The following is a 13,466-nucleotide window of genomic DNA, read 5'->3' as shown; positions in this document are numbered from 1 at the left end:
GTACGTGTCACCCTCTCCATCCCACTGGGTGAGCTCCTGGACAGTCTCACCTCCTTCCCAGTGCTCCATCTCCAGCTGCTGCTGTCTGCCATCTCCGCACTGGGCTCTCTCACCGACTTCCCACCGCTGCCACTCTTGGTGTCTCAGGGGCACGCGTGGGGAGTCTTCTTGGATCATGGCCTCTTGTCGCTGGTAAATCTCTTGGGCTGTCGTCTCTTCCCGGAGGCAGAGCTCTTGGCTGGTAAGGTCTCTCCTCTGGGTGAGCTCCTGATCCATGTCGCAGTCCAAGTGTTCCTCCATGTGGGCAAAGGGCCCCTCCTCAGGGCCCGGCAGGGGCAGGCCGGAGCCGCCCCTGCCCACAGCCGCTGCCCGCCGAGGCCTGGTGTGCTGGGCGGCCGGGCACGGGCTGGGCGCCTGGGAGTCGGCCTTCACCTGCTCCTCCTCCGAGTCTGATCCTCTGCAAGGCAGAAGGGGGTCCCAGGAGCTGCTTCCTGCTGGGCAAGTGGCTCTCCGGGGACTGGGCGACGCAGGGCCCCGCGCCCCTTATATAGCCCTGAGGGCCCCGCCATGTCACAAAGGGCCCGGGCCCCACAACGTTCCACAGCGCCCAGGGCGCCGGCGGAACGCTGCCGTGTCACCGAGGGCCACGGCACCCCTGCAGCAGCCCGACCCACGGGAATGGCACTCAGCAGCCCCCAGAGTGGGGGGCCTCTGGCCCCTTGTCACCATCTGGTTATTGAAATGGTGCAAAATGCCTCTGCCTGACTTGGGGTGCAAATGAGAGCCTGTACCAAAGTCAATAGACTCTGTTTAATTTAACAAGAAAAGAGAGACTATGAGAGAAACATTAACGAGATGGGGGGAGAGAAAGAAAGTGGCCGAGACAGATTTTGTAGAAAAGCTCCTGTCAGGGTCCGCAAACATGTGCAGGGAATTTGATGGTTTGTTTCAGGATCTCAGAGAGCAAAAGACACAGCGGGGACAACTCAGTTTATAGAAGAGAAAATGCACCATTATTTAGTGCCAAAGCGTGTGCCAAAGTCAATAGTGTATGTTTAATTTAGCAAGAAATGAGAGATCATGAGAGAAACAGTAAAGAGACAGAGGGAGTAAAAGAGAGTGTCCGGGACTATTTCAGTAGAAACCTCCCCAGTGAGTGAATCCCAGTGTCATCCCTTTGGGATATGCTCTCCATCAGACCTTGGTGCTGCGTTTGCCCCACACACACTGAGTTCAGACGGCTGATGCACACTTGGGCTGGGTGGAAAGGCACAGGTACCTCCCGTGGAGGGGACAAGTTCCCCAGAGTCTCCTGCAGCAGCCTCTGGGTCTGTGTCAGCCCTCTCCTCACGGGCAGGGCCTTGGCAATGAGTGTGGGCAGTATTTTGGGGCTCTTTGATGGATGGATGGGCAGGGGAGGTGGCCAGTGCTGGCCAAGACACACTGTGGAACTCCAGCACTTTGCACTGCTCATCTGCTCTTCTTGGTTACATTGGCTGAACACATTCAGAACTGGGGTTTGGGGGGGATTTTTGATGTTTTTTTGGTGGATTTTTGTTTTGTTTATGATTTTTTTTTTAGTTGGTTTCTTTCTTGATTGTTTTTGGTTTATCATTTTGTTACTTGGGTTGTTTTGGTGGTTTGGTTTTTTTTGGGGGGGTTAGGGGGTTTTTTTGAATTTTTTGCTTGTTTGGGCAGTTGTTTTTTCCTTTGGTTTATTTTGTTTGTAGGTTTTTTGGGTTTGGGTTTGTTGTTATTTTTTGTTTGTTTGTTTGTTTTGTTTTGGTTTTTTTTGTCAATTATGGGATTTTTTTAAGTGGCTTTGAGGTATCCCTGAAAATGTAACATCCATGTATCTTGCAAGACTGTCTCCTAGAATAGTTCTGTATCCTTTCTTACAGGCAAAGCCCTTTGGGCACAACTTGACTGTAAAGAAGTTACATAATAGTGAAAAGCTTAAAAAAAAAGGATGTTTTTCCCTAGTTGATGTAGCTGTCCCTTGCAACCACATGTTTAAATATTGGTACTCTAAAAACTTACCTCATTTTTCTGTCTTTTTCTATTGATTTAACTGTGTCTATAATAGACTGTCTTATTGCTGTAGCCTTTTGTCCACCTCCATCTTTGTATTTGCTTTTCAAGGTAATTTTCTCTCTCTCTAAATATGTATTCACAGTGCACCCTTAAGGATGCTGTTACAATACAGTAAACAGATATCCTTCATGGTGGAACAGAGTATTAGCAATTACAGCAATTACAGCAAAGAGCTGATGAAACCCTGAGGTGCCTCTCACTCAGCAATGCAGCATGTTTAAAAAATGATATGGACAAACAAACTATTTACAGACCAAAGAAATGCCCTCACATACACAAACAACAATATGCATGGGCAAGAAAAGACCTCCAGAAAGATATTGTGTATTTTTTTTGTCTTCTAAATAAAGCAACTACTTCAGAGTACATACTATACATATACTATGTTGTTTACAACTATTATTTTGCTATTCCAGGAAAACTGTTCCGCATTTAGTGTCATGTACAACTGTACAGCATATCTGGTGTGAAAGATAATGTGCTGTTAAAACCAATGAACTGGATATTTTAGAAGCTGAATCAGTCACAAGAGAATTGGTGTTAAGATTTTTGAGGTTTATTTGCTGGCTGACAGAACTGGAAAACTGTGAACTTTCAACCTCATTGTAAGAGTCAGTATGTACGGTGCTGGGTAAACAAGGACAAAGGTGAACAATTTAAGAAAGGGAATTCTGAGCAAACAAATATGCACATTAAAAAAAAAAAAAAAAAAAGTTGTTATTGCTGACCCAAAATTATCTGCAGTTAGCATAAGAAGAGAATTTCTTTAACAAGCTAGATGAGTCTAATGAGGGGATTTACCAGGGGGTAAATCTTCAAGGATAATGTGGTGTTGCTTACTGTTCTGTGAAGACTGCAGATACACAGTGGCAAGAAAGGATGTGTTGGAGCTGGAGATTAGCCAGACTGGGAATTTGAACAGTGGGGTCATGGTTGAAGGGAATGCATAGAGGCTTTAAGCAAGCTGCAGTGCATATATTTGGGAGGGAATTAGTCTGTCTCATTCTGACATCAGCTTCTGTCTGTTTGGATGACTAATAAAGCAAAGGACTACACTTTTATCTTACAGTTGTTTCCAAGCTCTTTGTGCCCAGTCCTAATTGTAAAAGGTCTGTTGTTTCTTCCCTTTGTAACTGAAGCCACAAGCTCCTGAAATCCTTATTTGCCTTTCCAACTCCTTATCCAGATTGTCATGTGAATTTTCTTCAGATCTTTGCTAAAAATTTTCTCCTATGAAGTTTTGCTTGTTGATATGAAGGGGTTAATAGGAGTGTGTGTCCTCAGTGTCCTGCATTGCACCTGAAGGTTGGGCAGGGTCAAGGCAAGGATATGGGAAGGTTGACACAACTTTCATTTGGGAACAGGCAGAGAGGAGAAGTTTTGTTAAGGGTAGTTCTTTCAGCAGAGGTGAGCTGCAAAAGGGCTGCTTGTCTGGCTGGAGCTGTGTGGGAAGTGGGAATCCTGCAAGAGCTGAGCTGCTTTGGGGCTGACTTGAAGGGTCATTAGCCCGTATGGAGGCCAGACTGACCAAGGAATAAAAATCTCCATATTCTAATCCAGTTTCCTGAAAAGGAGGTGGAAAAGATGCGTGTAAGCATGATGAGAAAACAGATATTAGTCCAGATCTCACTGTGATTTCCTTGTACTGGTTTTATTATTGTCCTGGAGAAGAAAATTCACCACATTTTTTGATATTGTTTGCTAATGCAGATTCTGGACTGACTACTGCTCCTTCTAATGCCCACCTTTAGTCAGTTTGTGCAGCAGTCAGGACTGTGTGGCAATTTTATATAAGACAAGTCTTTACTAATTGGCTCTTCGGTTTAAATCCTGGTTACCTCAGAGGAATAATGTGATCACTTGTTTCACCCTTATTGGTGCCTGATTCTCTAAAATGGGAGGAGGGACCCCTCTTGCAGCTTAAACCAGAAGTTTACTGGTATGGGAACAGCAACATGCATTGAAGTTCAAGCCAAACAATGTCCTGTAACCTCACTTCTTGTGAGTACTGTCTTGGGCATTTCTCCTACACAACCAACACTGAGCACAACCAGAAATGTAGTCCAAAAGGCTGGCTGCAGGCTCCTTCAGCCTAAGAGGCTGACAATTTATTTGGACAAGTTCTGAAGTTAATACTATAACCAGAATAGCAGAGACTACTTTGAACAGATCCTTTAAGCACAGGAAACCAGCCTGGTGCTGTGATCACAAGCTGAAGAGAAATTGCAGTCATTTTAAAATCCATTTATATTTTAATTTGGGCTAGGAATATTTTTTTTAGCTGCTACAGAGAATAATTACGAATCAGGTTCAGACTGAGATTCCCTTCCTGTCTTGCTGCTTTAGAAACACAAATAATCATAAAGGTAGTATTGCTCTAGGTGTGTCAGACCAGGTGATGATTTCTCAGCTGTACAGTTTGATGCTGTCCCAAGATCTGGAATACAGTGGTCCCCTGGGTTTCTTTCATCTGTCCAGCGTCATTCAGCATCATATCCTATATTTTTGCTGTGACTGCAGCTTGCATTCACATTACTTTAAAGTCTTCATGTGCTTGTTTTTCCCAGGAATAGTTTTCCTCAATAATTTGTATACTGGGAACCATGACAATATCCAGTTTCACTAATTCAGACTGGCACGCCATCTGCACTATCTAAAGGTCAGTTCGAGTATTGTAATTCTGTGGCTTCTTAATAAGCAGCATAGTGATCCGCTGCTTCCTTCCCCTGATAACAGCAGCAGAAATCTAAATCTGCTACCAAAAAAAAAGGGGGAAAAAAAGGACATTTCTCGCCCAGAAGAAACCTATATGTCTTCTAGTTCAGGAGCTGTTCCTGCGTTTGTGAACACTCAGTTTCAGTGCTCTGAGGATTTTGCTGGCGCTGGTGCACGGCAGGTTTCCAAAGGCTTTGTCAGGTTGTGGCAGCGAACAGCGGCCCCTTGTGACCGCCAGATGAGGATTCGGCACTCGGGGCTGTCAGAGCCTGTCCAAGGATGTGATGTGCCTCTGGACTGTCCCCAGTGACTGAGGACTGAGACCCCAGGCTCTGAAAGGAGCCCTGGCCTGGCCGAGGTGGAATGTTTGCCAAGTCTCAGAGGACTGGTCTGCATCTCCATGGGAACGGAGTGCAACAACAATGGAACTGGTCACAGTGGACTGAGCCAAGGCTGCTTGCCCAAACTGGTCTGTCCATACCAGAGTACGGCACGTACGGTGTGCAGCTTGTCCCTGAGCACCCAACATCGACGCAGGTGGCTCCTGCTTTGGCTTTGTGCCACTCACTTTGGTCCTCGCCTTGACCAACCTATAAAACCCAGAGACCCCTGCTCACATTCGTGATCACCCCACTGGAGAAGATCGTGTCTGTGGGCATCTCGGCCTCGAGGACTCGTCCCTCCACGTTGGTAGCTATAATCCCCTTACCCTCTTTTCTATCTTTCTTACTATTCTTTATTTCTCTCCCCACTATCGCACTAAATAAAGGTGCATTTTCCATTGAGTAAACTGAGTTGTCCCCCGCTGTGTCTTTTGCTCTCTGAGATCCCTAAAACAAAGCATCAGGTCTCCACACATGTTTGTGGATCCTGACAGGGCTCCATAGGAGCAGCGCTGGGTGAACGGGCTCCCAAGCTGCTGCTGGATGGAAGGCAGGATGAGCTCTGGGACATGGCTCCTCTTGCAGTTTGCAAGATCCACAGCTGAGTTAGGGGCAGCAGTGTGGGTCAGAGTGAAAAGGGAAAGGGGAGGCAAGGGTTTGTGTCAATGCCAGACCACCAGCTGCTCCCCACATGCTGATCTGCTCTGGAAAAGAGCCTAGAGCTAGAGTTAGGGAAGTGAAACACCTAAAGGAGGGACACACTTGGAGTTCTGGAGGAGAGACATGTGAGCAGACGTGTCATAGAATGGTTTGGTTTGGAAGGGACCTTAAAGATCACCTAGTTCTAACCTCCCTTCCATGCGCAGGAGATCTTCCACTAAACTAGATTACACAGAGCACCATCCAGCCTCTTCTTGAGCACCTCCAGCCTCTGTGGGCAACCTGTTCCAATGTATCACCACCCTCACAGTCAATTTCTTACTAATATCTAGTGCAAAGCTATCTTTCTTCAGACTTATTTCCTACTATGATTATTTAGTGTCACAAAGAGAAATGTTTTGGAAGGCAGTGACTGGCCAGGAGCAAGGGCTGCTTTGAGGTCCTGATCCCTCCAGGAGCATGCACAGTTCGTGTCACACCTAGAACTGAACCCTTGAAAAATCTCCAAGATTTCTGTTGAGCTCTTTTGGTGTTGGGTTTGCTGGTCCAGTACTGTACTTTGCATCACTTCTGTATCAAAGCAAGATGATGTTGGAGAAATGTTCCCCCTTACCAAGTGCAATAAATATTTTTCCACCTACTGTGCATTTTGTGCTGTGTGAGATGCTTCTGAAATATGTGGGAGGAAGCAGTAGCAATAGGTCACAAAAGAACTGGAATTTGAAAAGGTAGGAAGCTCTTTGGGCTTGAGTGCCAGTATTAGGGTTTTCCAGACCTGGGCTGTTAGTGCTGCTCCATTGCCCTGTGTGACTGCTGTGTGTTGATCTGCATTTCTCACATCATTCCTTTGAATGAAAGTGGAGCAGAAATATAAAGGTGTTGATGGATAAGATCTTGTTGAGTCAGAAGAGTATCTAACATAGTAGTTACTTATTGTTAGTACAGAATAGAAGGTATATTTAATAGAAGGTATATTGGTTTTGTAAATCACAATGAAAAGACACTTCACTGAGTTTGGATGAATTTCTACCATGTAAAAATAGAAATACTTTGAAGAGTGTTACTAGGAGGAAGAAAACTCTTCCTTTTACCTATTATGTTCCCTGCAAGGAGAAGCAAACATTATTCAGTTTCATTTTATGCATCCTCATAGCCCATATGCATTACTAACTTTAGACTGCAGTTTGATATCAACTACACCTGGGGTTTTTGCCCATGTAATGTTTTATATTTAAAATCAGACAAAGGAGGGATAGCAGAAGGGATGATTAGAGCCCTGAAGTACCAATAGAGGTTTTCAATTACAAGCAATATTTTGCTGCCCATGACTTTCTTTTAAGATTTGCACTGCAAATTAACACCTTGAGGAAACAATGCCAGAGTGCTCCAGCAGAAATCACTTCCTCAGTGTTGGGTTGCCTTGAAAAAGCATAGAAGGAACTTCATTGTAGGGCACAGCTGACAGCACTGCCATATAGTAAAAGATGAAGAGCAGTTTCAGAAACAGGGCAGTAAAAATAACTTCATCCCTGTTCAGACACCAAACTGAAAACTTCCTTCAGTACAGCTGTATGAAAGCTCCTGTATCTTGCTGAAATGAACACTGAAAAAAACCCAAAACACCCTTGGGTCAAGTGATCTTTTAATCCATCTTGAAAACATCTTGTTTCATTTATTTAACCAAACTTAAGGAGCAGAACTAAAGAACTAATTCATAAAAATTGAGAGATGGCACTAATACAGCTCCTCTACACCTTTAGTGACTGCTCCAAATTGCTAAAATGGTTTTCCTTTTTTTGTGGGAAATCTTGGTTAAGACCCTGTTTTGCATAAAGGACACTTTTTTTTCCCCTTTCCTTTTTTTCTATAATTGGCTGCTGTGTAAATCTGTCTTTCAGGAAATACTAATCTTGCTATGTTTAGGCAGTAATTGTAATCTACTATTTCTCCCTGAACCTGAATTTCTGTCCCGGTTCCATAACTGTCTGGTTGAGAGCAGAAATGAGTAGCTTTTGTCCCCGATGTTGATTATACTCCTAATGTCACAGTGCCCATGGGAGATCTGCTTTTTTTTTAGATAAGACCAAGCTGTTTGGATGAATATTTTTGATAATGGTCATGTTGGCAGGTGTTCTTTTGTCTCTTATGTTTGGGAACAAAAGGAAACGTTAAAAGATTGTACAGAGAATGTGCAAATGGCCAAACTGGTGCCATGTGATATGATTCAGTTCTCATTTCCCAAGCAGTGGACCACATTGATGGTTTAACAATCTCAGTTTAACAGTCTCAATTGTCTCAATTGCTTGCTGCTGCTTCTGCTGTTAGTATTTTCATTCTTTCCTAAAAATATGCATCTGTGAGAAGCTGCTACTTGTTCATCTTGCTCAGTATCCTGTCTTTGCCAATTTTAAGTCATGTTGTCCTGAAGAGGTTTTAGTTGGCTATGCCTCTGAAGACCTGGGTCTCTGATCCTTACGTGATTTAGAGTTATTGAGCCAGTGCCATATTGACTTTGATACTGTTTATTCCCATCCACTAATATCTTTTTATTGTGTGATTTACATGTGAAGCCTTTTGGAAAGCAGTGAAAATTCTCAACTTTTCCCACAGTGGACACAGATCCAGTCAGGAAGATATCTGCTAGTTTTGAATTCTCCAAGGTTCCTGTTACAGCTTGATCTTCCACTAGTTTCATATTTATAGTTTCTCTGGCACAGAACTTTCTGCTTTTAATGTATTTTAAAATAAACTTTAATTTTTGATGTCTGCAAATTGGTCCTCAAACACTTCTGGGTTCCCTTACTTGCCAGAGTTTGCTCCTTCTTTTCCTCATTTTTGTACAATTTCCACCTCCTGGAGTTCATAGCCTTCCTCACTTTCCTGTTGTACTGTGCCATTCTCTTTTTTGTCTTTCAACTCCTGCTGAAATAAATGCTACAAGCTTGCCAATATGACATCTTTGTACACTCTCTGCTCCACTCTAAGGGTTGCCTTTTTAGCTGCCTCTCTTGGCTCCCTTTAAAAAGTTTGTTCACTTCTGTGTTGTTTAGATGGTTTTGATCATGGCAGTTACAAGTTTTGGCTTTTGATGCTCCCTCAAAGCTTCATTTTTAAACTCCTGTTAAATACTATTTCTTTGGCAGTGTCAGTAGTCACTGGGTACTGTGAATCACAAGGCCCAAGTCAAAAAATTGATTTGGCTCTTGGGGGCTCGTGGTGTGTTTTCTGCAGGGAAGGAGCTGCTGACAAGGGCTGAAAGGTGTGTGACAAAGGCATGAAATACCCAAAAAAGGAGGAACAGGGGAGGCCATAGGGACCCTGCTCATCCTGAGGCAGGCTAACCTAGAGTTAAGATGGTGGTAAATGATCAATACAAGGGAAATACAGAGAAATAAAGCCATTAATTTTGAATTATTATCCTGAGAAGTTCTGTTCAGAGGATTCCTTCTTAAATTTTATCATCTTCTTTGAGAATCTGTGTCTCTCTTAATGCATATCAACAGATTTAACCATTCTCAGTTGCAAAGCCTACTTAAACATGATATAGGAATGAAATATTTTTCAACTATACCCTTCATACTTTGAGCATCTTTTTCTCTTTAACTCTGTAAGGAGATAGACAAAACCTGTTTGTTACAAGCTTTCCCTTGGACTCTAACCCTCTTGTGAGAGGTTGGCCAAGTTAGACACTCCTGAGTCTTTTACCTGAAGATCATTCTTTTCTGCACAGGCTAGTACTATGGATTGAATGTAACAAATATTTGGCAGAGTGGTAAAAGCAAATATGAATATGGGGGAAGATATTTCTGCATTTTCCCAAGAAAATGAACTAATTATAGCCAAGAAACCTCTAACAAAGAACCCCAAACAAACACTCTCAACTTCAGGGGTGCTTAAAGTAACATGCTTCACTCTGAATACAGGGAAATAATCTCTAGCATTTAAAATACAGCATAACTGTACATTTTCCTTGTTTGAGAGGTGACTCAGTAATATCTGAATTCAGATACAGCTGGAGCTGAATGTCAGCCCCTTAATGCAAGACCTTTTCTCCACTGTTTCAACCTTAAGTATGATAACATTGCCTTCTGGAGATATAAAACCAGCCTTCCCTCCTGTGTGCTTGTGCTGTGGGGCAAAGTGACTGTAGACTGTTTAGCAGGGCTTTGGCAACAGAATTTGTGAACCTCAACTAGAGCAGGAGAAATGGAGGAGCTGCTGTGCCCATGGGACTGAGGACACTTAATTTTGAGTCTGCCTCACTTCCCTCAGATGGTAAAATATCGATTGTGGAATTTTTAGGGTGGCCAGTAGAAAAAATCATGGCAGCAATATTGATGCATATGGATTTCTTGAAAGCACTACTTTCAAGAATGTAAATATTTTCCTTTTAGGATGACTATTGAGGACAGCTTAGAAAGGTTTGCTATCTCCCAAATAATACGGGACTTTACCTTGAGGAACACAGCTTCACATCTAGCTCTTGGAAAAGCTTCCACACTGAGCAAGAATTAGCCTACACTGAATCAGAGGAAGCCCCTAGGCTATGAATTTAAGTGTCTAAAATACTAAGACATGGCCTACTACAAGACTTTGAAAACATCATTAGGATACATTTTCTTGGACTTCAAGCAAAACCTCTCTTTGCCTCAGCTGCTCTCTACTTTTAGTAGCTATCTTCCTCTGATTTTCAGAATTCCTCACATTTCACTTCTATGTGTGCCTGACTGAGATGGAAAGTTCCTGTTGTTGTTGGCTGTGTTTTTGCATGGTTTTAGTGTTAGTGGTTTCTTTTTCTGTAGTTGTTTTGTTGCTTTTGTTTCCCTGGTACATCAGGTGGATCTTTTGCATTTACCTTTCCTGTTACCTGGGTTAGATGGCTTTCTGGCTTCCTCAGCCTCCTCCAGCTCTTGAGATGGGAAATCAGTGAAAGATGTGGATTTGAACACTTTAGGTGTCTAATCCAACTCAACCAAAGTGAACTTTGTTTTCCTGCTTTCTAGGTGTTTCTGAACAGCTACACTAAGCTTTTGGAGGTGATTCTGTGAAATTTTAGTGGTACTGAACAGTGTTTGGCTTTAAACCAAAAAAAGCTCAGTGCATACAATCAGGCTCCAGTTGTCAGGCTAATTATATTTTTAGCCTTTTTCTCTCTGAGTTGAAGTATTTTTTTCCCAGTGAAAGTCAAAGCAGAAGTTTCTGTTACCTAAATGACCATCATGAGGTATTAGTTGTTTAAACAGGAGGCCCTTGAACTTTTATGCTATAAATTACTGTCGATGCTTGAAGGTCTCTAGAAAAAGATGAAATTACAAAATAAACTTTTTGATGCAGCAGCATAATCTTTCCCTATGTATTTCTTCAAAGTTAAATTCAACTCTGAAAGCAATTCATCTTGCTTAGCGTGTTTTCCAATTGGGACCCTGGGGATTAAGGATAGAATGACTCATTCACATAATTGGGCTTCTCAGTGCTTTTCCTCACATTGAAGGTTTCAACTCAAAGCATATAAGAATATAAGAAACTGTGAAATGACCATCTGCAGCAAAAAGTCTAGAAAGGCATAAGGCTCAGCTTTGATAATACTAAATGAGACTGTTTGCTCTTGTTCTAAGGTCATGTTCTTACTGATAGCCTTGGCTCCTGAGTGACTACTTCTAGTGCCTAACTTGTTTGTGTGTGAAGTTTTAGATGTGTGTTACTGGGTTTAGCAATGGATATTGGCATTGGTAATTAATAACCTTTTGATTATAAGCAAGTTTCCTCCTTACATGAGGGAAAATAATTGCAATTACCTTTCTCTTAAACTTTTTTTCCTGTAATATCAAAGAAAAGACCCCATTTTCCTGCTTTGCAACTGCACTGGATATTGCACCATGCTTCTCTGATTTTTATTCTCCCCCAGTGCAGCTGTGGAAGAATGAGTAATGCTGCCAAAAATTGTCTGCTTCAGCATGCTTGGTTTAATGGGGACTTCACCTATTTAGTATTTTTATAAAGGCTTGTGTGGGCTTGAAAGCCATTTAAGGGTAAAAAATTAGCAAGAGGTATGAAAAGAAACTGAGGCACTCAGCTCTTGGTTGTCTGATGTGTGTGGAGTGTGGGCAGAGCTTTCAGTGAAATGTGTACACTCCTCGTGTGGAGCCTGTGGTGGGGATGTTCACAGCTGATGTGTGCAGAGCTGTGATCCAGACAGTGCTTGTGAATCACAGAATCACAGAATAGTTTTGATTGGAAGACACCTAAAAGATCATCTAGTTACAAGCCCTTGCCATGGGCTGGGACACTTTATACCAGGTTGCTCAGAGCCCCATCCAGTCTGGCTTTGAACACATCCAGACATGGGGCATCCAAAACTTCTTGGGGCAACCCATTTCAGCCTGTTATCATCCTCACAGTAGAAAAAAAAAAGGGTTTTCTAATAATTCATCTAAACCTACTCTCAGTTTGAAGTCATTCCCTCTTGTCCAGTCAATACAGGTTCTTGTAAATAGTCTCTCTCCATCTTTCTTGTAGGTCCCCTTCAAGAGCTGAAAGGCCACAATTAGATCACTCCAAACTCTTCTTTTACAGGTTAAACAATCCCAACTCTTTCAGCCTTTTGTCATAGAACACGTGCTCCATCCCTCTGATCAACAGCACCACTCAGCTTGGGAGTATCTGCAAGTTTGCTGAGAGTCCACTTGGTCCCTTCATCTATCTCATAATAATATTAAATTAATAATATTGTGGAAAAAAACAAAAATATTTAAATAGTAAGTATCATTAAATGTTAAGTATTCCATTATTATTTGTAACTTAGATATTAAATAGCACTGGTCCCAGTACAGACCTCTGAAGGACACTGCTTCTGATGCCCACCATGACTGAGTTGTTGACCATTAGATGTGAGCATCCAATCAATTCCTTATTCACCTAACAGCCTCAAATCCATCTCTCCAATGTAGAGAGAAAAATGTTTGGGGGGACCCCAAGGCTTTACATAAGTCCAGATAAATGACATCTGTAGCTCTTGCCTTGTCCATTGATGTAGTCATTCCAGCACAGAAGGATGAAGAAAAGGCTGAGTTACTCAAGAGCTTTTTTGCCTCAGTATTCAATTCAAGAACTCTCTTTTCCTCCACCTCTCAGGAGGATGGGCAGTAGGATGGAGACTGGAGGAGCAGAGCCCCTCCAACTGGAAGTAAAGACCTTCATGACCTTCTGAGGAGTCTGAATGTACATGAGGCTGTGGGACCCAGTGAGGTACATCCCAGAGTCCTGAGGGAATTGGCTGATGCAGTTGCCAAGGCACTCTCCATGATACCTGAAAAGTCATGGCAGTCAGGTGAAGTCTCAGGTGAGTGGAAAAAGGGAAACAATAATGCCCATCTTTAGAAAGGATAGAAAGAAGGATCCTGGGAATCACCAGCCTGTCAGCCCTACCTCTGTCCAGGAAGGTCACGGAACAGATCGTGCCAGGAGCTGTGCTGAAGGCACAGGGAGGTGATTCAGGGCAATCAGCATGGCTTCTCCAGGGGCAAAGCTGAGTCAGGAGTCAGGCAAGACACTTGGTGAACCACACTTACTCAGCACCGGTCTGTCTGCAGACAGGTGTCAGTTGTGACCCCTTCA

Source organism: Sylvia atricapilla, unplaced genomic scaffold (assembly GCF_009819655.1).
Source record: "Sylvia atricapilla isolate bSylAtr1 unplaced genomic scaffold, bSylAtr1.pri scaffold_75_arrow_ctg1, whole genome shotgun sequence".
Classification (NCBI taxonomy): domain Eukaryota; kingdom Metazoa; phylum Chordata; class Aves; order Passeriformes; family Sylviidae; genus Sylvia; species Sylvia atricapilla.
The sequence above is the reverse complement of the archived record's forward strand: the minus strand, read 5'-3'. Positions refer to the sequence as shown.